Raw genomic sequence first — 26,830 nt, 5'->3', positions numbered from 1 at the left:
GGTGTGAGGGAGGCTCCTTTCAATCCCTGCTCCAAAATGGGAAGGATCAGTGCGGAGAAAGACTCTGGAACTACAGAGCCGGGGGTGGGTGTAGGAGCTGTTTAGTCCTGTGTTATCAAGACCGATTAGCAGAGCTTCATTTGTGTCAGGGCTTGCCAGAGCTGAGACCTGGCACCTCTGGGCTGGCTGCGTCAGTTATGAAAGTAAAAAAATTGCTTGAGACCTGGCACCTCTTTCATTACAAATTAAACACTGCTGTGAAGCCTGAGGAGGATGAAGAACTGTTGTGTGTTAAGACTTCCGGTTTCCTCTTCAAAGGGGAAGATTTCACAACTTCGCAGGAGGTCCCAGCTATTCAACCAGGTGGGGACACTGAGTCAGTGAACTACTGGCCATGGGGTAAGAGTCTGCTATGTGGATGTTTGTGGGAATGGACTGGGATCAGCATCCTGTATTGCCACCTATCTGGAAGATTGCTCAACAGTGCTGGAGCTGTTGCATATCGATTTGTCTTTCTTCCTGTAAAATGGCTGGGCCAATAGCTGATCTTTCAGGGAGAAGGAAATCATATAAACTGCTCTAGTTACATCTTCAATAAAAACAGAGATAGGCAAACCATGGGGTGGTTCAGATGCAGATCCCATTTAATCCAAAACCCCAAAGCTGAAGAGGTGGGAGGCTCTGCCTAACTGGTTCCCGTTTCTGCTCATTGCTGTTTGAAGCAGAGATCTTCAAAACAAAACACTTTTGGTTTTGCAAAGCCTGTTGGGTTTCTTGTGAAATTAAATCCTAACAGAGTAACTGGGATTGGGTATCATAGCATCAACTCTGTAAAGTGTAGGAGCAGTTGAGAGAAATACAGGTTGGCTTGGGCCAGAGCTAATCTAAATCCCTGATGTCTACAGGGAAACAACAAGTTCCTTGCTAGGCCCACTTCCCCATAGTCCTTCTAAACCTTTGTGTAATAGGTAGTTCTCACATGGTAGCCTTCTGCAAAAGCTGGCAATTCTACCACCGTCTCATTTCACATAGATCACTGAACAGCTACCTGATGGTAACAGCCTATGACTTGTGTTGCTTTCAATTCAAGAAACTGCAGGTGTGATTCTTCACTTATCCCCTAATCATCCAGTCCCCTCTTCTTTGCAGTTTCTAAGGAGTAAAAACTCATTATAGTAAAAACTCTGGATATTTTAAACATTTTGCCAAGTTTTCCTACCAGTCTTATAATTCTCTGGTTATCCAGTTTATAGTGGGGGTAAATTTCACCCTGTGAAGAGGGCCAGCATGATATCTGTGTATCACTTGAGTCTCACTTAAGCCCTCACACAAGGACTTTGGTAGCATATAGACCCGGTACTTGCTGCAGGAGTGAATTTCACTCTGCACGATTTTATAACTACTCTGACTCTAGGAATCAAGGACACTTGTGCAGAGGACACATTCTGAAGAGCTTATTACTTAGCACTCATCATTCACTTAAGCCTTTGAATCCTTTGTAGATACCTATAGAGGGAGCATATTCATGAGCTTGAAGACTTTTATGCTGCATGCTATTCATTTCCAAGGGAACAAACAGGAATGACTTTGAAAAGCTGAATAGCCTGTGAGCTAAATTATGGATTTTTCAAAGTCTGTGGGTTTTTTTTTAACCACTTGTTTAGAACTCATCTATGTTTGGAGAGATTCCAGATTTCAGTCAATAGGGGATAGGATTTTCAAAATTGCTCAGCATTGGCCTAAATGTTCCCATTGATGTTCAAGGGGAACTTTACCATTGACTCGAATGGGAGAAGAGTTAGGCCGATGCTGAGTGCTCTTGAAAATCCCAACCTGCCTGTTCTGTGAGCCCTGAAACTTGACATGGGAGTCTTACTTAGGACAGGTCTACACTCAAAATGCTGCCGTGGGAAGACACTACTACACTGATGGGAGAGCTTCTCTCCTCAGAGTAGTTAATCCACCTCTGAGAGAGGTGGTAGCTATGTTGTCAGGAGAAGCCCTTCTATCGACGGAGTGCTGTCTATACCAGCAGGTAGATTGGTATAACTTTGTAACAGTATAACTTTGGGGGATTTTTCACACCCCCTAGTGACATTGTTATCCCAAGGTAAGTTGATTGTGTAGATGTGGCCTTAGAGTCTTATAGAAAAGAATGGACCAAACTCTACTGTCAGTGGGTTGGCACAGGTGGATTTGATTGCAGAATCTAGCCTAGTAGATTCATACAAAGTTCATTGTATCAAATTAGGTGTAGGAATGTGATAAAGAAGTCAGAAGAAAATTGGTATTGGAAAACCTTGGAAACGCAGTTTGTCTTGTGATCTGACATGAAAAGAATGTTGCTGGGGGTCGGTGTGTCTGGAGGGAGCTTTTCTGGAGTACTATGTAACCTAACTGGAGTCCTCCTAAGGTACTATTGTACTGTGTTGAGACTGGTGTGTAACCTTTCCCATTGCCCTCTGGTATATCACTACCAATAGCAGATAGCATTATGCAATGTTTTGTCATCCTGAATCGTTAGGTACTGGCCAATGCCAGGAGCATGGTACTATTAATTGCTACTGTCAAGGTTCCTCCCCCACTCTGAACTCTAGGGTACAGATGTGGGGACCTGCATGAAAACCTCCTAAGCTTACTTTTACCAGCTTAGGTTAAAACTTCCCCAAGGTACAAATTAATTTTATCCTTTGTCCTTGGAATAACCACTGCCACCACCAAACTCTAAATGAGTTTACTGGGAAACTTAGTTTGGACACGTCTTTCCCCCCAAAATCCTCCCAACCCTTGCACCCCACTTCCTGGGAAAGGTTTGGTAAAAATCCTCACCAATTTGCATAGGTGACCACAGACCCAAACCCTTGGATCTGAGAACAATGAACAAGCATTCAGTTTTCTTACAAGAAGACTTTTAATAGAAATAGAAGTAAATAGGAGTAAAGGAATCACCCCTGTAAAATCAGGATGGTAGGTACCTTACAGGGTAATTAGATTCAAAACATAGAGAATCCCTCTAGGCAATACCTTAAGTTACAAAAAAGACACACAGACAGAAATAGTCATTCTATTCAGCACAATTCTTTTCTCAGCCATTTAAAGAAATCATAATCTAACGCATACCTAGCTAGATTACTTACTAAAAGTTCTAAGACTCCATTCCTGTTCTATCCCCAGCAAAGCAGCATACCGACAGAGAGACACAGACCCTTTGTTTCTCTCCCTCCTCCCAGCTTTTGAAAGTATCTTGTCTCCTCATTGGTCATTTTGGTCAGGTGCCAGCGAGGTTATCTTTAGCTTCTTAACCCTTTACAGGTGAGAGGATTTTTCCTCTGGCCAGGAGGGATTTTAAAGGGGTTTACCCCTTCCCTTTACATTTATGACAGCTACACATTTAAAATTAGATTCTGCCAAGTGCTGATCTTTGTCCCCAGTCTAGCAAAATAATTATAAATGCATACAAGCTTAGAATGTGCTCAGCTGAAGGCATTGAGATTAGTATATAAAATTAAGTATGTATCGAGAACTGAACCTTGCAGACAAGGAAGACTAACACAGAGAAGAAAAAAATATGTGCAAAGGGAGAGTATGGGAAGATAACTGGTGAAGAGATCGGTGTTGGGAAGGTTTGGGGGCGGGGGGAGAAAGGGGTTTTTAAGAATTGATATAAAGAAGGCTAGCAAATATTGGCCCTGTTTGGAATAGGCTGCCATTGTACCAATGGGATGTGTGTTCTTACTGTGCAGACAGTAAAATAAAGGACAGGGTAAAATGAATGTCAGTCTGTCTTGTAAGGTTCATGAACAGATGTTTCTGGGTTTACCTGAAGATGTAATTCAACCACTAGGGCTGCAGTACTGCTCTTGCTGCAGAAGTAGTTAGGGGTTATTATGTCTTTGTCGTTGTTTTTTTGCATTTAGCTGTGTCTCTATTGCAGGGGTTGGCAACCTTTCAGAAGTGGTGTGCCGAGTCTTCATTTATTCACTCTAATTTAAGGTTTTGCATGCCAGTAATACATTTTAACGGTTTTAGAAGGTCTCTTTCTATAAGTCTATAATAGATAACTAAACTATTGTTGTATGTAAAGTAAATAAGATTTTTAAAATGTTTAAGAAGCTTGATTTAAAATTAAATTAAAATGCAGAGCCCTCTAGACCGGTGGCCAGGACCCGGGCAGTGAAAATCCGCTTGTGTGCTGCCTTTGGCATGCGTGCCATAGGTTGCCTACCGCTGCTCTATTGGGTGATATTGAGGAAAATGGCAGCCCAATAACCAAAAGAGATTTAACAGACAGGATATCTTGAGCGTGACTGTGTTCTTCTTTCCTTTTTTCATTCTTGGAATCTATACAACTTTTGTATTGGGAGCTATACTTTGAATACAGTGTTCTGGAGGAATGGCTCAGAAGGCCCTGAGTTCTAATCATGGTTCTGACATTGGGTAACCTTGAACAGATCTGTTTCCATTTTCCTATCTGTGAAGTAGGGACAATAATACTAACCCACCAAATTGATAGGGGTGTCACAAGGTTAATATCAGTACAGTGCTTTGTTCACACAAAAGTTATATATCACTATTCAAGAAGACACAAAACATGGAAAAATAGCATTTTTCTGAAATGCTTCGTGGTCTTCCTGGCGCATTGGAAGTGAAAGGCATAATACTTCCAATGAGACTGTCAGCCAAATAGCCAATTTGATGTCTCAAATTCAGAACAAGCAGTGCTTGGTTGCCTTTTAGAGTCTAATTGTTGGGGCTTTCTCCATTTATGACTGAACAATTGCATTATCATATTAAAAATCACTCCCTATTTATGCCATTCTTAATAGATTTTAAATGCAGGTCTACTTTAGGAAAGTGGATTATAATAGAACAGATTATGCATTTTTCTCCAGCTTTTTAGGTGTACTCGTACCGACGGCTATTATTGTTGATGAGACCGTTGCAGAGCAGTCGTGTAGCAACCACCTCTGAATAGCTCAATGTCGAAAGCTTTAATTCTCCATTTAATAATAGTGAAACTAGTTAATACTAATTCTATACAATCATTTCCAAAGCTGCTTAGAAAGCATGAATTCATGGATTTAGTCTGTGACATGAGGGAATGGCATGCGACATAATTACAAGGTCAAGAAAAGCAGAATTATAATAGTGATTAGAACTGTATGGAATAGGTGCATCAAGCCTTGGACCCACACAAAGCCAGTGCAGATTCAGGTCTGTGAACATGTTCTGAGGTTCCAAAATGTTTTCAAACAGCCTCTCCTCCCAATCTGACTTCCCTCCCTGCTCCAGAGATCCCATTACTCGCCCCTGATTTGTCTGAGAGGCAGTGGAGTCTGTATTCAGGCCAGCCCCATCCCTTCTGGCGCTGAGTGACCCCAGAGATTTAAGAAGGTAGGATGCAGCTATTCCTCCTATCAGGCTCTCAGATGGGGAACGCACAGAATGGGATGACAACCCCACAACATGCTAGTCTTGGTGCGTGTCGGGAGGAGGAATGCCTAATGGGGACGAAATTCATTCTGTGCAGGGGGCTCTTCATACATGTTGCTTAACCCACTTTTTGAGGCTTGTGCGAGATCTTCTTCGAAAGCAAATTGCAATATTTGGCTGTAGATTTCACAATTTGCTCTTCACACTGAGTTGGTTAGTTACCTAAGACACTCAGTCAAGGAACAGAAGCAATACCACATAACTTGTGTAACTAGCGAAGGCTTGTGAGGGACTTGGTGTTGAATAAGTGTTGTGCCAGCCCTCTACAGAAGGGAAAAATTTCATCCACAGTGACTAACTTCCTGATGCCATGGGGCTCGAATTTGGAAATCCTGGAACACCAAATAACAAGTAAATGGGCACGCTCATGTGCTTTTAGAAAAGCACACATTTAAGTGCTTTGCTGGATCAGCACTAGGGTGCCCTGCACCTTACAAGATCGAGGCACAAGTACAGTCTTTTATGGGACTTTCGTCTACACCATTATAAACTTCTATAACTCTAGCCAAAAAAATCATCTAAGGAAAAAAGGGCTGGAAACCCTTTTTCCAATAATAAATAATAGTAACCAATAATAACTTTCAATCTGCAAAGTACTTTATAAAACACTATCTAAGGAATCCTCACTACATCCTTGTGCTGGTAGAAAGGATTGTTTCTTTAGCGGCTGTAGCTGGGGTCCCTGGGTGCAATTACACCCCCAGAATTCAGGCCTGGCTCAATCAATGTGCGCTCAATGCCCTTGAACAGAGCCCCCATCTCAAATTTGGCCTGCCCCCAGCCAAATCTGGCAGAGTGGCATTGCAACCTGGCACACAGGATCGTAGTGCTTCTCAGGTTTGGCATGTGCCATCAGTAGGGTGGGGAGCAACTCGCCTACCTCAGCTGGGCCCAGATTTCACTGTCACCACCACTGTTAGTGCACCAGGTCTGAGGCCAACCCTCCCCGCCAATCTCTGTGGGGAAGGCAATGACCCACCCCAGGTGGGGGCCCTCTCCGACCTCCCAGCCCCTCCCAAGCCCCTTGGGGAGAGCAGCAACCCCACAGTGGACTCATTGATTTGGAAGGCTATATCCACCCCTGCATTTGCTACTCCTGGGGGTATTCTGCGCCACTGCGCAATGCAGAATTTTCAGAAATTAACATTGTGTGTGCAGAATTTCCTTTCTCCCACAGAAATGGGCTGCAGTGTTGCTGGCTACCATTAGGGGGCTGCTGGACCCGGCAGAGCCCAGCTTGCACATAGAAGACACTGCCGGGGGGATGGGGAGGGAACTAGAGGGTTCCTGACAGCTGGAGATGGTGGTGCACAAGACACTTCATGTGAGCCTGGGACCAAGCATCAGGCTGTTTCTTCCTCTGGATCCCTGGGCTCTTGGGGATGGGGGTGGGGGGTATCTGGGCAAGGGGAGGCCCATGGCTGGGCTCATGAGGGTGGGGGGGTTGGGTATCTGGGCCAAGGGGGCCCTGCAACTGGACTCTGGGGTGTATTGGCTGGGGGGGCACCATGGCTGGGCTCTGAGGAGGAGGGGTTGTAGTTGTCTGGCCCCCTGGCTGTGCTCGGAGGTGGGGAGGGGGGAAAGGGAGGAAGGGTGCAGAGAAACAGGAACTGGGTTTTCATAGGGGTTTCTTTAACTCTCTACTCCGGGAGGAATTTTTGTGTTTATCTGTATTGTTACTTGCTGAGAGGTATTTTGAAATAAATTACCAAAATAATTGAAACTGGTGTAATTATGTAGTGATATTTTGATAAAATGTGCAGAATTTTAAAATACTGTGTGCAGAATTTTTAATTTTTTGGCACAGAATGTCCCCGGGAGTAGTTTGCAATAAAGGAGTTGTAGGCAAGTCCCATGCTGAGGCTCTAGAGTTCAAAATCTAGCAGCCTACCTCCAGTTTGGACTGCTGACTCTGGTGTCACGCTGCTCAAGGTCCCTCCTGACCCTTCCTCCAGTTCCACTCATAGTGAAGATGCTTCAGGAGCAGATTAACTGAGGAAGATGGTGTCATTGTTGTACAAGAAAGACAAGGTGGGTGAGGTAATATCTTTTATTAGACCAACTTCGGTTGGGAAGAGAGACAAGCTTTCGAGCTATGCAGAGCTCTTCCTCAGCATGTCTCTCTCACCAACAGAAGTTGGTCCAGTAAAAGATATTACCTCACCCATCTTGTCTCTCTTGTACAACATTGACACCATCTCCCATATCCTCATTGTCTCTCTCATATCCTGGGGCCCACACAGTGACACCAACACGTCAGTTTTATAAAGTCACTGTTTAGACAATCATTACCCTTTAAATTGTTCTGTAAACTTCGACCTTTATTAATTTGTTGTCTGACAATATGTGACCTTGACTCTACAGACTCTAGCACCATTCCTTCAAAGCATCACACCCATTAAACAAAAGGCCTGAAAATAAGGGCATGCACTATAAACCGACCCTCAGCTCAATTAGAGCTGCTTATCCTGTTGGAAGTCACTTATGCGATGTACGTACCACAATAGAAGAAGAGTCATGAATGTGTTTTATTGCTACATTAGGTTGCTTCCTTCAGGATTTGTGACTGTAAAACAATGCTAACCTTGAGACTGGGGGCGCTGTGTGTGTGTGTGTGTGTGTGTGTGAGAGAGAGAGAGAGAGAGAACAGTCTTTAGCTAGCTAGGATGTAAAAATTATTCATGGATTGAGCAAGACCTAACATTGTCATCCTTCATGAAAGGAAAGCATGCAGTGTTGCATTCTGAGGTTTTCAATGACAATACTTATTTGTTTTGCTGCCCTGAGTGGTAGTAACTACAGCAATACATAACAAGCATGGGAGAGTCCAATACACTGAATCTGATGGCTCATTATACAAGAGGGACACTGAATCTAAACTGGGTTTTGCTAAGGAAATCAGAACTTATTCCACTCATTAAGAGAACTCTACAGCAGGCATTCTAAGTCAAAGTTGTCCATGTTAATATAAATATCATGTATTTGCAGAGCCCCCTCAACTCATATTGAAATCAATGGGAGTTAAAAGTATGCTCAGAAACACCTTTAACTTGGCTTGAATTCTGTAAGGTGATGAGCATCTCCTGTAAGTGGAAAGATACAACTCACAAGACAGCTGATTTTGAGAGATTTTTATCTGCCACCTTCTTCTGAAATCTAACAAAGCAAGATTTTGGCTGCTTTCAACCCAGAACTGGAAAACTGAGTCTTTCAAACACCATGGTAGGAGCAAGTTCAGATCTTGAGATTTCTCCAGAATTTGCTCCCTTTAAACTCTCCTGATTAGGCAACCACATCATTATTTAACTATTTTTATTACACTAAAACTTCCCAACTGAGAGCAAGGTTCCACTGTGCTAAGCTCTAGACAGTCACCTAGTGAGAGACACTTTCTGCCCTGAAAGACTTACAATCTAAATAGACAAGATGCTCAAAAGGTGGGAAAAGAAATAGAGGTGAAGTGACTTGCCCGAGATGTTACAGCCGATCAGAGACAGGAATAGGTCCCTGTGTCCTCCCCACTACACCATCTTGCCTTCAGCCTCTACAGGTCGTTGCTTATTATTTTGAAAGAAGCCATCAGACAGATAAGAGCACTCATCTGCTTTGCTGATTTTTACCTGATAATTATAGGGGTTTATCTATGAGAGAACTGTATGTGATGAGCAAGGCCATTTCCTCCCCATGACAGGATAATTAACAGTGTTTACAGTAAAATCTTCAGTCTATAGATGAAAATGTTGCTGTCTCAAGATGGATGTCATTAGAGTGCCAACGTGGCTGGTGCTTAGGTTCACGAGTAGTTTTTCTCTCTCGAAACCAGCAGTCTCTGCAGCTTGTATTGGCGTATGTTGCAATGGTTAGAGAGTTTGTTCCATTTGTTTGTGAAATATCTCTGAGGCATTTTTTGCCTTGAACCTCCCTTCCCCTCCCAGTCCAGTTTTACCATGGTCCTTGCTACCTTAGTTCACCCTGCAGACAATAAATAAAACTGATGTATACCAGAAAACTCAGAAGGATGGAAGTCTTAATACCACAATCTGGGCAGAAGGAACCTCTTCCCCATAAATTTAAAAGGCACCCTAATTTTTAGAGAGAGTTTATAGCTTAAGCTAAAGGGCAAACCACTGTTTTGAAGTTGAACTAGGTGGTTATAAAATGATGTGCTTTCCACATGCAACCTACACACCTCCTGGGTGTGGTGTTCTGGTCTGTCTAATGGCATCGAGACCACTTAAAGAGAGATAAATGAGTCTGCGCTAGAGGCTTAGCTAAGAGCCTTGTGGCTTTTAGCTCCTGCAGTAGAGGCTCATGCACTAAGCTCCCGAAGCCCCAGGTTTGATCCTGCCCACTGACGACCAGGGTCTGTTGGTGTTACACATAGAGAGAAAGATAGCTGTATTGCATGTGATAGGAGGATAGTCTCTACATTCCCTCTTAGAGAGGTACTATGGGTAAAATGAAAAGTTCTCAAACCTAACACTGAAGGTGCAGTGTTGGTTTACAGGCTGGAAACCCCTGATTGCAGGGAGAAGCTTCCATTTTCAAGGAGCTCTGAGAGGTGGGGGTTCCTAATGATGGGAGCTCTGATTTCCCCCACTCCCTTTCTACGCTGCAGCTGACAATGTTGATGTGCCATGTGTCTTCAGTGGAATAAGAAGGTGCACTTACAGCCAGATCCCTGACTGTCCATTTCTCTGCACCATGTGCAAACGTTTATCGCAGGGCAAAGTTGCTGTAAAAGGCTGTTAGCAGAATGGAAACGCTTTACATCCACTCGGCCCTAGTGTAATGACTGTACAAGGTGCAGGGAAATGGAGAGTCAGAGATGTGGAATGATCTAGAGTCAAGAAAGTGACTCTCTGAAACAAATAGGTATTAAAAGCAAATACATAATAGGCAGGAAGCTAGCAAGTCGGGGAAAGCAATGCTTGATGAAGGTAATGACTAATCCACAACCACAGGTGGCTGCAGGTAAGCAGTCTTGGAAAGGAAGCCAAGGACTGAATGGAGTGATGTTTCCTCAGAGGTACTTCCACATCTCCCTGCTGTTGTATGAGATCACATTACTGAGGGCATCTAGCCTGAGCTGAAAGTGAAGGGAATTGGACAGTTGCCAGAATGTCAATAAATTCAGATGAGCATGTCTAATAAGGAAATGAAATATAACAGACTGGCAAATGTATTTGCAAAAACCCTTATGGACTGAGTAATTACCCCAATAGGTGTAATGACAAAGTGGAATAAGAAAAGCCCAGACTCTCTGGCAGATTGTGCAAGAATATCACTGATACAGACACGTTCTGAGATAGAACACAGATCATGTCTCAAAGTTTGCCAACTCAGTTTGGGCTAGTTCTCATTGTTAACCTAACCTGGTAACTTCTTCAGCTCCCCAGGGCTAGCTCCAAACTATTTCTTACCCCCAACCAAGTCAGCTTCAGCCTAATCCACTAATGCCAGCTTCTTTAGGATGCTGGAATCACTTTCCCAGTAGGCTCCTACCCACAGTCTTAGACTGTATCATTATGAATCAATATTGTCAGATAAGTATCTTTGTCCACCTTGGGCTTTACTTCCCAAGCTAAGCCCACTGACTCGACCACTAGAGTATCCCATAGAGAATGTCAGGCACCATTTCACACACTTGTCCACCCTTCCGCACAGATAGCTACGTAGCCAATTTAAAGCACGTTCCTGTCAAGAACACAAAGAAACTGCAAGAACTTTGAGACTACACTGGAGTATGGGACAAATGTGCAAATTGAACTGGTCCATCCACATGTAACAGCACCTTCAGTTTCCCTTTCTACCTATAGAGGGAGCCAGAGGGCTTGTGTTTCCTGCAAGACCACTCGCTCTGTTGGCTTTCAACTGATGATAATAAATATTATGCAGCTACTTCTGATTTACAGTAGTGTGAGTGAAGAATCAGGCCCAGATCAAGGCTCAAATATCATAATTTTGCAGCACTGTGCTACAAGAGTCCTTTTTGACCTGACCCTAATCCTGGATTGCAGGGAGGAGTACGAGTTTGGGAAAACTTGTGGCCAGAGGCAGTGTATTTCTGTATTCAAACAGCCCCTAATTATACTGTTCTTTAAAAATATTAATAAAACATAAAGAACCCACATCTGATAATGCTGGAAATGCAAAGAGCAGCAACAAAGGACCTGGGGATTGAGGGTGAGTGTTTTTTCTTTTGTTTTAAATCAGCTATGTGTTTGTTGAACTGTTCCTCAAACATTATTTCTGGTTCTGCTTTTTTATCCTCTGTTAAAGGAATTGTAATGTCCTTTGATTGTGTTAACAGCAATGTATTGAACGGGCAGGATAGAGGGGGAGGGAAAAGCTAAGCAGGGCAGCATGATGGAGATGGGAATGAAGAATTCCCACCCACACACTCAGCATGCACTTCAATAATGGAATAATCATGTACGGTTTCTTTATAGCTGTCTTCCCATAGCATTTACCCCCTCTGGCTAGAGTCAAAGCAGGGTGGGTACTGCAGTCAGTTTTTACAGTCGTGTTTGCATCATGATTTACATTTTATTATCCCCATTAGAAAGCTGAGATGCATAAGGAGAGCTAATGCAGTAGCTTCAGCTCACAGGGATTCTGTTGATTCATTTCAGTTTGCATGGACTTCCACCCTTTGATTTTTTTCAGAATCCTACAACTCCCAAAAACTTGAAACAAAACATAGTTTTTTCCCCTGGTTTTACACTGATGTTGCCTCAAACTGAGTCTTACGTGTTTTTGACTCAACTCTCTATATCTGTCCAGATTTTCTCAAAACAAGATCAACACTGGCCCAAAAGAACTGCCAACGTTTCAAGCAATGTGTGCTGGGTTTTGGATGAAAACCAAAGCCAGATGGCTTCATATAGTGGATGTAACTGCTACTAGAATGAGTAATACGGTAGAGTTCCCTTACTGGTGTTTCTATATTTATAGCCAGTTACAGGATGTTCTTGTGTATTCTCCATGCTTGTTGCTAATAAAGTTGAAGACTGGTTTTATGTGTCTCATCCTGCACTCCGGAAAGAAGCCGAAAGGTGTTTGGTATGATTTTCCGTGTGCTGCACCTTTACATTATTAGCATACTGCTGCCTTCTGAAATCAGTCACCAGTTCAGGTCAGTTGCAGGGTATCAGATACATTGCCCCCTCTGACATTTGTTCTTGTTTTTGCTCTCTTAATCTACACTAAATGACACTTAGACTGAGTCTCTGACTGCTCTTGGTGTACAGGAAACAAAATATTTCATTTCCCATGGTGCTTGGGAAAACATTTCCCACTGCTCTGTATAAAATAACAGCTTCCACCTGATGATCGTTATCTCTATTGCAATGGATGTCATACTGTGGTCCACATAGTTGAGAAGAGAAATGGGAAGTACTTGCAGATTCAGTGCGAGGAGGTCAATAAATAGAAATATAAGGGGAAATATATGCAAAATTACCAAATCATACTTGACTCTATAGCTACACCTTTTGCTCCTTGTCTCTCATATAGGTTGTGAGCTCTTTGTGTCAGATGTTGTCTTTGTTACATGTCTGTACAGTGCTTGGCACCACAGGGGCCTTGAGTGAGGTTTCTAGGCATGACTGTAATATCAATCATATTAACGCTCCTTTCATCTTAGGCCTCAAAGCACTTTGCAGATATTAACCATGAAATCTCATAATATACCTGCCAAATAGGAAAGGTGTATATGCAAACATTCATCAAGGCCGCCTTCTTTTCTAAAAGAAAAGGAGTACTTGTGGCACCTTAGAGACTGCCACAAGTCCTCCTTTTCTTTTTGCGAATACAGACTAACACGGCTGCTACTCTGAATCCTTCTTCTCTGAAATTTAGCCACCTTTTGGAGTAGAACAGAGTGTACAACATCTTGGATGAGTTTAGGAAGAGAAATGTTATCTACTATATAGCACCTACGTGTGCTAGAAGTTTTGCAAATAAGGAAATAAGGCCTCTCTCATGAGGATGTTGCAAGCTAACAATAGTAAAGATTACCCCTAGCCAAGTGAAACAGCAAGGGGAATCTAGAGAGGCATAATGTAGATATTAGAGCTGGACAAGACCCCAAGTTACTGAATCAGAAAGAAAAGTCAGATATGTGATTTTTTCCACAGGAGGTACATTATATTTAAATAAAAATTCAGTTTCAGAAGCACCAAAATGGAATTTTTTAAAAAACTGGTCTGGGCTTCATGGCTCCCCAGGCACCCAGCAGCGAGCCAGTTTGGCTGCTGCAGAGCTGGGGAGCCTGGAAGCCCTGGCTCCCAGGTTACTTGCCAGGGGGACTTCTGAGGAGCCTGGAGAGGTGGGTGCAGGAAACCAGGCTGCCTGGGTCTCCTTCAAAAGTTTCAACAGATTCAATGTTTTTCCATGGAACATTTAGATTCCATCAAATCTGCATTTTCTGATGGAAAAACTCTTCTATTGAAAAAATATGTCCAGCTCTCCTAGTTATCTAACGCGGACGACATGATGAACAATTGCACAAGGACTTTAACACCTCCTTCCCTCCCACCCCCATATAAAAGACAAAGAAAAGGGGATGGACCTAGATTAGACATCCTGGTCTAATGGACTGATCCTAGGTTTGGGAACCAGGAACTCCTATTTTTTTAAATCTCAGCTCCGTCTAATTTACTATGCAACCCTGGGCAAGTCGATTCTCTGTAATTCTGTTTCCCTGCACTATAAAAATAGTGGTAGTACTTGATTGCCTGCTTCACTAGGGTGGTTTAAGGTTTAATTTAGTTTCATTTTAAAGTGCTTTGAAGATCTAAACCACTAAGTATTATGGGAAACACATGGAGAAATAATAATAAAAAAGAGGCTACACAAGCGATCAGAGCCAGTGTTGCAACCAGCAGTACAGTCATGAAGCCTAAAGTAAGAGGCTTAGGCCTTGGTTCAACAAAATACTGGAGCACATGTTACAGTCCTCCTCTGAATCAGGGCCTTCGCTGTGAGCTCGTTGGGACAGGGACTGTCTGCAGTTATCTCTGCCTGGTGCCTAGCACAATGGGGCTATAACATGGTTGAAGCCTGTACGCACTAGCATAATAAGTAAATTATCAAGAGAAATGTAAGACTGAAGATGATACCAATTGCCATAATGCTACAAGTTCCTTAAGGACCAGAGAAGAGAGATGCAGTCTAAAGTTTCATATTATCTGCAAATGTATATACCTTCTTGCTTACGCTGTTCTCTAGGACGAGGTCATTAAAGCTCAATCTTGTTCACTATAAATAAAGACTACAAAAGTGTAGGGAATATGTATACACACTAGCTAGGCAGCTGAATGGGCATGAAAGGACTTGGTTTCCTTCCACCTCAGAATCTTGTTGTGTTACTATGTAATCAAATAAATGAGTTCTTAATCAGAGTGATGTCAACCTAGGATTTACCATAAAAAAATCCTGTTGCAATCAAACTGTATAATTAAGCAGTGAGGCACAACAGGGCATGAATTATGATCTGACAACTTACACCTCGGAGTGTTACTGATGTGGTTGTGGTTTTATGCCACGACACTACCTAACTGTCATTTGCTATACAATAATCCAAGCACTGACAGGGATTCTACAATTAAAAGTTCTCAAGACTAACACTGAAGGTGCAGTGTAGGTGTACGGGCTGGACACCCCTGACTGCAGGGAAAAACTTCCATTTTCTAGGAGCCCTGAGAGGTGAGGGTTCCTACTGATGGGAGCTCTGATTCCCCCACTCCCCTCCCTTTCTATACTGCAGCTGACACATGTTGATACAGATGTGCCATGTGTCACTCTGATTAAGAACTCATTTTTTTAACCTACCCTTCCATAATGAAATACTAATGGCAGAAGGAGGAAAAACAAAATATAACTTTGGCTTACATTGTGGAGCTAAAAGTCATTGTGTAGACTTATGAGCTCAGGCTGGAGCATGAGCTCTGGGACCTTCCCCCCCTGGAGGGTAAGCTGCAGGATCTTGCAAGAAATAGGGTTGTCAGGTGTCCAGTTTTTGACTGGAATGCCCAGTTGAAAAGGGAACCTGGCGGCTCTGGTCCGCTCTGCTGACTGTGCCGTTAAAAGTCTGGTCAGCGGTGCTGCAAGGCTAAGGCAGGCTAGTCCCTACCTGTCCTGGCACTGCACTGTGCCCTGGAAGAGGCCAGCAGGTCTGGCTCCTAGGCAGGGGAGCCCTGAGACTCTGCATGCTGCCCCTGCCCCGAGCACGGGTTCCGCACTCCCATTGGCTAGCGATTGCGGCCAATGGGAGCTAAGGGGGCAGTGCCTGCAGGCAAGAGCAGCGCGCGGAAACTTGTGCCCCGCCCTGCCTAGGAGCTGGACCTGCTGGCCTCTTCCGGGGTGCAGCGCGGTGCCAGGATAGGCAAAGAGCCTGTCTTTGCCCCGCTGCACCACTGACTGGGAGCTGCCTGAGGTAAGCCCATGCCCCAGCCCCAACTCCCAAACCCCTGCCACAGCCCTGAGCCACCCCCAGCCCACAGCCCTCCCCCCTGCACCCCAACCCCCTGCCTCAACCTGCAGCCCCCTCCCATCTTCCGAATCTGTCAGCCCTACCCCCCAGCCTGGAGCCCCCTCCTGCATCCCAAACCCCTCATCCTCAGCCCCACCCCAAAGCCCGCACCTCCAGCTGGAGCTCTCACCCCCCAACCCCCACACCCAACTCCCTGCCTCAGCCCAGAGCCCCCTCCTGCACCCTGAACCCCTCATTTCAGGCCCCACCCCGGAACCCACATCCTGACTTAGAGTCATCACCCCCTCCTACACCCCAAGCCCCTGACCCAGCCCAGTGGAAGTCAGTGACAGTGGGGGAGAGAGAGCCACCGAGGGAGGGGGAATGTTGTGAGTGGGGGGCGGGGCCTCAGGCAGGGTCAGGGCCTCGGGGAAAGGGTGGGGCTGGGGTATTTGGTGTTGTGCGATTAGAAAGTTGGCAACCCTAGGAAGAGGGTAATGACTTTGAGCCATTGTTACGATTTAAGCTCCAACTATGGGTTTAGGCTCAGATTCTCATAGGTATTTAGGTGCCTAACTTCCATTGATTTGAGAATCTGGGCCTAAGTGTTGTAGGAGACACCCATAAAGACAGTTTCTGCTCACAGATGCATACAAAACCATACATGAGACCTGAGGTCTGGGAGACCCAGAGGAGCAGTTAATGGCCTAACATTACATTTCTCTCCTCCTCCCTTCCCCATGCTTGGAGTAGACCAAGTATTGACAGAGTTAGGGTATATCGACCCTGGGAGCTAGGGGTGTGACTCCCATCTCACAGAGACAGCCTTGCGTTAGCTCTCATTGAGCTAGCATGCTAAGAACAGCAGTGTAGCTGCAGCACCATGGGCAGTGACGAGGGGAAGGTAGCTGTCCTGAATATAAACCTTCCTGGATCCCGCTGGTACGTACTCAGGTGGCTAGCCTAAGCTGCTGCCTCACGGCTATTCAACTATTTTTTAGCATGCTGGGACTCACAGCCCTTGCTCCAAGGGTCGGTATACCCTTCGGTGGGCGGTGTTGAGCCTTCCAGGAGCAGAGTGCTTGGGAAGGAATTGAAAAGGGTGGGCTTTGGCTGCACATTCCATGCACAGGGAAGAATATAGCTGGTCAATTAAAGTGACTTTTCAAAGACCTAATTTCCTTTGTAATCTGAGGCTGGTGATAACTGCAGAACATGGCCTTTTGGTACTCAGGCAAAGCCCCCACTGAAATCAATGGGAGTTTGCCTGAGTAGGGACCTCAGACTTTGTTCCGGGTATTTTAGCAAAACTTGGTTTTGAGGCGAAACCAAAAAACACTGTGGTTGAAAATCTTCCCTTTCAAAGGAAAAACAGGTCATTGGAAAAACCAAACATTGCTGCCTTCTTTCTTTCTTCTTCCTCCCTCCATGAAGCATTGGCTCTGAAGAGGGGTATTAAGTAACTGACTCCGCCCCGACCCAAACTTTCCAACGGCAGCATGTCCTGGCTGCTTCCTGCACAGGAGTAGCAGTGGCAAAGTGCAGGATCTGTTCCGTTGCCTTTCCAGCACACCTGCACTGGTTAGTTTGGCACTAAACATGCCATGGGACAGCAACTGCAACAACGTTTTCAAGTGCCACTGGGGAAGGGGAACACGTCACTGAAGGTGACAGGGCAAGAAAGAAGAGAAGAGTGGTTAGTCCTATAGGAAAAGGGGAAGAGTTAATAGAGATTACACCAAATATGAGCCCCAGGAGGATACAGGATGGGTTAAAAAGGATTACAAGGGAGAATGGGAATGGAAAGAACTTGCAGCCAGAGGGAACAGGGGATAGACTGGAGAATAGCACCGTCACTAGGAAAAGGCAGGTCTATGTGATTGGGGACTCTTTACTGAGAAGAATAGATAGGCCTGTAACCAGAGCTGATCCAGAAAATAGGAGGGTGTGCTGTCTTCCAGGTGCTAAGATACGGGATGTAGACCTGAGGTTGAAAAGGATTCTAAAGGGAGCGGGAAAGAATTCCCTAATTATCCTTCATGTGGGAACAAATGATACGGCTAGATTCTCGCTGGAAAGTATTAAGGGAGACTATGCTAGGCTGGGGAGGACGCTTAAGGAAATTGAGGCTCAGGTGATCTTTAGTGGGATTCTGCCTGTTCCTAGAGAAGGGCAACAAAGGTGTGACAAGATTATGACTATCAATAGATGGCTTAGGCAGTGGTGCTATAAGGAGGGCTTTGGGATGTATGGCCATTGGGAGGCATTCATGGATAGAGGACAGTTCTCTCGGGATGGACTTCATCTGAGTAGGGAAGGAAATAGACTTCTAGGATGGAGGCTGGCACAACTGATTAAGAGAGCTTTAAACTAGGAATTTGGGGGAGATGGTTGGGAGATGTCCAGGTAATCTCCACGCCAGAATTTAGCATAGAGTGGAAAAAAAATGAAGTAAGAGTGGATACAGCTGTAGGTAGGAGGAAGGGCAGTGTAGATACAAGTCTAATAGGTTATACTGGTAGTAAAATAACCGTGCCTAATAGGGTACAGAATGTGAGTGAGGCCAAACAGCAAAAATTAAGATGTTTGTACACTAATGCAAGGAGCCTAGGTAACAAAATGGAGGAACTAGAGTTACTGGTGCAGGAAGTGAAACCAGATATTATAGGTATAACAGAGACCTGGTGGAATAGTAGTCATGACTGGGCTACAGGTATTGAAGGGTATGTGCTGTTTAGGAAAGACCGAAATAAAGGTAAAGGTGGTGGAGTAGCACTATATATCAATGATGAGATAGAATGTAAAGAAATAAGAAGCGATGAAATGGATATGACTGAGTCTGTCTGGGCAACAATTAAATTGGGGAAGATAACTATTAGAGCCTCCCCTGGGATAGTGCTTGGGGTGTGCTATAGACCGCCGGGATCTAATTTGGATATGGATAGAGCCCTTTTTAATGTTTTTAATAAAGTAAATACTAATGGAAACTGTGTGATCATGGGAGACTTTAACTTCCCAGATATAGACTGGAGGACGAGTGCTAGTAATAATAATAGGGCTCAGATTTTCCTAGATGCGATAGCTGATGGATTCCTTCAGCAAGTAGTTGCTGAACCGACTAGAGGGGATGCCATTTTAGATTTGGTCTTGGTGAGTAATGAGGACCTCATAGAGGAAATGGTTGTAGGGGATAATCTTGGCTCAAGTGATCATGAGCTAATTCAGTTCAAACTGAATGGAAGGATTAACAAAAATAAATCTGCAACTAGGGTTTTTGATTTCAAAAGGGCTGACTTTCAAAAATTAAGGAAATTAGTTAGGGAAGTGGATTGGACTGAAGAATTTATGGGTTTAAAGGTAGAGGAGGCCTGGGATTATTTTAAATTAAAGCTGCAGAAGCTATCGGAAGCCTGCATCCCAAGAAAGGGGAAAAAATTCATAGGCAGGAGTTGTAGACCAAGCTGGATGAGCAAGCATCTTAGAGAGGTAATTAAGAAAAAGCAGAAAGCATATAGGGAGTGGAAGAAGGGAGGGATCAGTAAGGAAAGCTACCTTATTGAGGTCAGAACATGTAGGGATAAAGTGAGACAGGCTAAAAGTCAAGTAGAGTTGGACCTTGCAAAGGGAATTAAAACCAATAGTAAAAGGTTCTATAGTCATATAAATAGGAAGAAAACAAAGAAAGAAGAAGTGGGACCGCTAAAAACTGAGGATGGAGTGGAGGTCAAGGATAATCTAGGCATGGCCCAATATCTAAACAAATACTTTGCCTCAGTCTTTAATAAGACTAAAGAGGATCTTAGGGATAATGGTAGCATGATAAATGGGAATGAGGATATGGAGGTAGACATCACCATATCTGAGGTAGAAGCGAAACTCAAACAGCTTAATGGGACTAAATCGGGGGGCCCAGATAATCTTCATCCAAGAATATTAAAAGAATTGGCACAAGAAATTGCAAGCCCATTAGCAAGAATTTTTAATGAATCTGTAAACTCAGGGGTTGTACCGTATGATTGGAGAATTGCTAACATAGTTCCTATTTTTAAGAAAGGGAAAAAAAGTGATCCAAGTAATTATAGGCCTGTTAGTTTGACATCTGTAGTATGCAAGGTCTTGGAAAAAATTTTGAAGGAGAAGGTAGTTAAGGACATTGAAGTCAATGGTAAATGGGACAAAATACAACATGGTTTTACAAAAGGTAGATCGTGCCAAACCAACCTGATCTCCTTCTTTGAGAGAGTAACAGATTTTTTAGATAAAGGAAACGCAGTGGATCTAATTTACTTAGATTTTAGTAAGGCGTTTGATACTGTGCCACATGGGGAATTATTAGTTAAATTGGATAAGATGGGCATCAATAGGAAAATTGAAAGGTGGATAGGGAATTGGTTAAAGGGGAGACTACAACGGGTCCTACTGAAAGGTGAACTGTCAAGTTGGAGGGGGGTTACCAGTGGAGTTCCTCAAGGATCAGTTTTGGGACCAATCTTATTTAATCTTTTTATTACTGACCTGGGCACAAAAAGTGGGAGTGTGCTAATAAAGTTTGCAGATGATACAAAGCTGGGAGGTATTGCTAATTTAGAGAAGGACAGGGATACCCTACAGGAGGATCTGGATGACCTTGTAAACTGGAGTAATAGGAATAGGATGAAATTTAATAGTGAGAAGTGTAAGGTCATGCATTTAGGGATTAATAACAAGAATTTTAGTTATAAGCTAGGGACGCATCAACTAGAAGTAACGGAGGAGGAAAAGGACCTTGGAGTATTGGTTGATCATAGGATGACTATGAGCTGCCAATGTGATATGGCTGTGAAAAAAGCTAATGTCGTCTTGGGATGCATCAGGAGAGGTATTTCCAGTAGGGATAAGGAGGTTTTAGTACCGTTATATAAGGCACTGGTGAGACCTCACCTGGAATACTGTGTGCAGTTCTGGTCTCCCATGTTTAAGAAGGATGAATTCAAACTGGAACAGGTACAGAGAAGGGCTACTAGGATGATCCGAGGAATGGAAAACTTGTCTTATGAAAGGAGACTCAGGGAGCTTGGCTTGTTTAGCCTAACTAAAAGAAGGTTGAGGGGAGATATGATTGCTCTCTATAAATATATCAGAGGGATAAATACCAGAGAGGGAGAGGAATTATTTAAACTCAGTACCAATGTGGACACAAGAACATATGGATATAAACTGGCCACTAGGAAATTTAGATTAGAAATTAGACGAAGGTTTCTAACCATCAGAGGAGTGAAGTTTTGGAATAGCCTTCCGAGGGAAGTAGTGGGGGCAAAAGATCTATCTTGCTTTAAGATTAAACTCGATAAGTTTATGGAGGAGATGGTATGATGGGATAACATGGTTTTGGTAATTAAATATTCATGGTAAATAGGCCTAATGGCCTGTGATGGGTTTTTAGATGGGGTAAGATCCAAGTTACCCGGGAAAGAATTTTCTGTAGTATCTGGCTGATGAATCTTGCCCATATGCTCAGGGTTTAGCTGATCGCCATATTTGGGGTCGGGAAGGAATTTTCCTCCAGGGCAGATTGGAAGGCCCTGGAGGTTTTTCGCCTTCCTCTGTAGCATGGGGCACGGGTCACTTGCTGGAGGATTCTCTGCTCCTTGAGGTTTTCAAAATACAATTTGAGGACTTCAATAGCACAGATATAGGTGTGAGGTCTTTTTTAGGAGTGGTGGGTGAAATTCTGTGGCCTGCATTGTGCAGGAGGTCAGACTGGATGATCATAATGGTCCCTTCTGACCTAAATATCTATGAAATCTATGAAAACTTCTCCAGTGTATAAACAAAAACCTCTCTTGGCAATACTAACAGGCAACAAAATGCTCCAGGAGCTAAATGTGTAACAAATTTCACTGCTGAAATACCCGCCCCCACTCCAATCCTGGATGCAGTACCAAAGTGTTCCAGGCCTGTAAAATTAAGTTGCTAGCAGAAGTGATTCTGTGTCTGTTGGTGGATCTGTAAATCAGTTCAGATGAGCAGCGCTTTGAACCCATTTCAGCTGACGTATATGCTCCTGAGAATGAATGAATTTCCGAGTTGTTAATGCTGCTGTACTTCATAAGTCAAATTTCTTCACAGGATAGTCGAGTCCTCGGGTGATAGTAAAAACAGAGTTGACAAGATGCACGAGAATCAATTCCTTGAGAGCTTTCACCTTGAAAGACGAGTGGCGTCCTTGGGTTTTAAAGACTGTCAAACTAAAGTGCTCACAACTGGAATCCATGGAGAGATGGATTTAAATTAACTTTGCTCTTTTCTTGCCCTTCAGGTGAATTTGTGGCTGGTGGGAGGAGCTGGCTTGACAGTTGGATTCCAATGTCCTCCATCCATCAAAAGAACGGGTACAGTATTAGCAGCAGCAGTGCACGCTTTTCTAAACTATCTGTAGCATTACATTTATTCTGGAGGGGGCATCCCTCAAGGTGAAAGGTGTCCCTGGTGCTTGCGATTTACCTTTCCTCATCTCTGAAGAACAAGGGGACATCCAATTAAAATTAAAGGCAACCAATATGAAATTGATGAAAATGTCTTGCTCTTATTGTTAACATAATGCATGCTTAATCTGTGGAATTCCCTACAACAAGATGTTACACAGACCAAGAACATAGTAGGATTCAGAAAAGGGTTAACACTTCTTGATAATAAGAACCTCTGAATAAAAATATACAACCCTCATTCTTCAGAATATAAATCAACCAGTAACTAGGTGGGATTAAGAGCAAGAAAGCTCCCCTGTAAACATGTTGTTGAAATCTTGTTAGCTCAGGGGTTTTTTGCTGCTCTAAAGCACCTGGTACTGGCTTTGTCGCAGACAGGATAGTGGGCTAGAGGGCTCATGGGTCTGATCCAAAATAGCAATTCATATGCATTGCTTGGCCATCATGTTGCCCAGTCGGTCATCTGACTGGATGGTACTGTCCTCCTGTCCGCTGCCTGGTGTTGCCCTAGTGCTGGCCAGTCTACCTGCTGACTGGGATGTTGCCATCCTACTAATGGTGTTTCAACAGATTTTAAGGGGGAAAATCTTGTCCCCCTCATCAACCACCATGCATGTAGAGACCAATTATGGTTCTACTGTGCAAGGGCTAGAAGTCAGGATGCCTGGAGGCTGTGTAGGGGATTAACAATCCCATGTGAGCCATAGAGTTCGCTATATGGATTCATCTCCGTTGCTGTTCAGGGAGGCTTGGGACCTCTTGCCTATGGAGGAGGAGAAGGGGAATGGCCAACCACCCTGACCAAAGGCAAAAGCTCTGTTGCACTGCCATAGCTTGGGAGGAGATTCTGACTGTCCTATCCAGTCTACACCAAGACTTGGTATTGTAGTTTGATGCAAAGATCAGGATTTGCCATTAAAGTATGGAGAGATGAAATGTCTTGAAGAGCAAATTCTACCCTTTCTGTCTTCTGACACCCAGGTATTTTGCTGCAGGAGTCTGGTTCTGAGGACTCTGGGCAATTTGTTCTTTTTCCACTTCATTCTGAGCTATAGATTGTGACTATTTAATTAAGTAAACAACAAATCCTGTGTGACATGAGATTCTGCCTTAAAGCACAGGCTATCTGCCCCTGTGATAATAGAAAGCTGTCCCAGGAGTGGTTTGGAAACTGTTCTAGATTACATCTGTCATCTTTGTAATTAAATCTTTACCCCTAATAAACCACATTGAACTGTTTCTATAATATACCCTGCTTCTCTTTAAGGCCACCTATTCCTAAAATCAAGCTCTATGGTCTCACTTTGCAATGTTGTAACTCCATTGATTTCAGTGGTGTCGCTCCTGATTTACACCGCAGTAAGTGAGATCAGAATTAGGCCCTATAGGTAAAAAGGAGTTTTCCTAGACCCCCCTGTTACAACTTGAATGGAGCTTGGTTTAGTCATGCATGAGTGTAATGAATCAGACCTTTAATCTAAAGGTGTTTGAAAGGTAAGTAGCCAGTGCTCCTTGGGAGACAAGGTTTTCATTATAGTAAAACCACTTTAGCTAAGATTTCCAAATAAACTAAACAATCCCATTGCCATATTTAATGTACAGTGGATAGGAACATAAGATATTCCTTCAGTCAGGATCACATTCCCTCCTTGGGGACACATATGAACCAACTCAGGAAAACACTTAAGCACACGCTAAGTCCCATTGAAATCAAAACAAGTCCCTTTAACTTTGCGTGCATGGTTAAGAGGTTCCTGAGTAGGGGACGGACTTAAGCCAAGCTTTCCTAAATCCAGGTCTATGTGATTCATAGAATTCAATGAGATGCATCTAGACTTGAATACCAGTGGACATATGTTACCCTCAATTCACAGCAGTGTTGCTGGCATAAGAAAATACTATGCAGTGTGAAGACTTCTTGTGTGCCATATGCAAATTAAGAGATACATACTAAATGCTGGGGTTGCAGAGTGTGTCTAATGTATCTACATACAGAAGTGTAAAAGGGAAGTAAAGATGGTAGGGAAACCTTAAAATCTAAGCCCCAAGAGGAAATGAGACCCTGACTTTTATTTCTGTTCAATTTCCTAAAGGAAAGGAATTAAACACTTGAATGAAATGAATGAATACAGGGCCTGATCCTGCATTTCTTTTACAGGCAGAACTTTCACTGACTGCAAGGAACGCAGGATCAGGCCTGGAGTCCCCTGTGTCTAATTTAGGCATGTTGCTGTGACAGGGAAATGATGTGTATGGTTTAACACTGATACTCAGATAAGATTACTAATTAACTCTAGAATTCAGTCAAAGTGGGCAAAATTCATTTTTGTTTTCAAACTTAGCAGTGCCATCTGCAGGAAACTCTGTGCATGTAATCTATGCAACCAGAGGGCAAACCTCTGCTCTTGGAGCCGCAAAACAGATTTCACTGTCCATATTGTGCTCTCCGGAGATGAGCAGAATTCTCACTGATGATGGTGGGAGATCTATGCATGCAGATAATGAAGAATATCTGAGTAGAGATCCCCTGAGTACATAATTTTGCCCAGAAATTCCACCTGTGGTCACTACTATCTAATCTGACAAGCTTTTCCAGCACCCTGCAGTGCATTTAAGGCTGGATCCAACTCCCAGTGAAGTCAATGGAGTCTTTCCACTGAGTTGGATCCAGCCTTTAATGCTGTGGTGTATCCCATGGAAAGCTCTTTACATCTGTGCACTAGGGCTCTTTAAAGGCACTCAAGTAGATAGACAGATTACATTATTAAGCCCCAAACAATGCTGCATAAGAAGTGGTGCTGGTGAGTCATTACATGGCATTCTTCCCTCTGACTCAGTATCGAGTCAATGCCGCAGTGTGTTGCTAAGGGGCCCTGTGTTGCTGGAGGTGCTCTCTTTCAGATGAGAAGTGAAAACCAAGGTCCTGGTCCCCTTCTTTATTATTATTTATTGACAAAGACCATTTGCTTGTGAGCCACTTGGGTGTACTTTATGGAATACTAGCCCTAGAACAAATTGTCTTTAGTTTCCAGTAGAGAACTGGGGATTTCAGTGCCAAGAGGGATCAGTGTTTTTGAACGATCCGGAACAAAATGTTTTATTAAAAAAACCCAGCAACACGAGGCTATTGCACATTCACTGCAGGGTGTGAGTCCTTAATACGTGAACATTTACTGCGCATAAATGTCAAGCTCTCTCCACTTCAATGACTGCCTTCAATTACTGTTGCCTGCATGCAACCAGTTTACTTATGCCTACTGCATATGCAGTAGAGCTGAATGGAGAATGACAATGCTGTTTCATGGCAACTTTTGAGGTTTTATGAATTTGTTGTCATTCTGCATTGGAATGAAAACAAAACTGTGTGTGTGTGTGGACTGGTCTGGGAAGTGGGAGACCCAGATTGAAGTCCCTGCTCTGTCTGATCAATGCCATTCATCCCAGATCACCTTGAGTTAGGCAGAGAAGGGGCTTCAACTTGGGTCTCTCACATCCCAGCTCAGTACTCTAAGCACCCAACGACAGAGTGTATGTTGTTGTTCTCTAAAACCTTCCAAGTGAAAACTTCATCAACATTGATATGTCTCCACAAAATGTCTCCCCAGACTCCTCTGCTGGTTTCAGTTAGATAAGTTAGTCTCCTCTTTTCCTCTTAAAAAAAAACAGACAAACATCCCCCACCCCCCAACACTGCATGAGGCCGGTAGTGCAGAATGGCTGCCATTCAAGAGATGGCTTCATTTGGATGGCTGGTCAGTGAAGCCTAGCCATGACTTTTTTTTAGACTAGATTCTAAGCTCAGTGAAAGTGTTGTATATCCAGAGTAACCGAGATCACAAGTCCATGGAGTTACTCTGGATTTACATTGGTGTAAGTGAGATCATAACTTGTCCCTGTTCTGTAAAATATGATGGCACCCTGCAGGCTGAAAAGGGCTATAGAATTGTAAAATGGTTCATAGTGGAATAACAGCATCTGTGCCACAAAAACCCAAGGAGAAAGAGGCAGAGAGAATTCAGAATTGCCTGGCTTTATAGTTAGATGTTGTTTTTATTATTGTAACACCAAGGAGCCTGGGCACTGTATAAACAAGCTTGGGTTCTCACATGTGCAAATCTTTACATAAAGGAGACTAGGTAAAAAAGCCATACTAAAATAACACCTCATCTGCGACTCCATTATTTTTATCTGTAACTCCTATTAGCATCCATTAATGGGAGTTATGGGGAATGAAGTCCAGAGTACACAGAAATCTAGATTTTGTAAATTAAGATGCTTTAATTAAAGCACGTAAAAAAAAACTAGTGAAAGACTTCAGGTTCTGCAGCTGCATTTTACTTTAAATGGAAACAGGTTTAAGTGGAAAATGCTGTGTTGGGGGGCTCTGTGTTCA

At 43.5% G+C, this 26,830-nt stretch overlaps 1 long non-coding RNA gene across 1 annotated transcript in view; it reads left to right on the top strand.

Annotated features, from left to right (window-relative positions):
• Positions 1-330: 330 nt before the first annotated feature.
• Positions 331-26,830, top strand: part of LOC140905846 (uncharacterized) — an 84,326-nt gene continuing 57,826 nt past the window's right edge. The window contains exons 1-2 of the long non-coding RNA XR_012156962.1: positions 331-399; positions 22,269-22,341. This is a non-coding gene — a long non-coding RNA (uncharacterized lncRNA). The remainder of the gene's footprint in view (positions 400-22,268; positions 22,342-26,830) is intronic.

Source organism: Lepidochelys kempii, chromosome 2 (genome assembly GCF_965140265.1).
Source record: "Lepidochelys kempii isolate rLepKem1 chromosome 2, rLepKem1.hap2, whole genome shotgun sequence".
Classification (NCBI taxonomy): Eukaryota; Metazoa; Chordata; order Testudines; family Cheloniidae; genus Lepidochelys; species Lepidochelys kempii.
The sequence above is the reverse complement of the archived record's forward strand: the minus strand, read 5'-3'. Positions and strand labels throughout refer to the sequence as shown.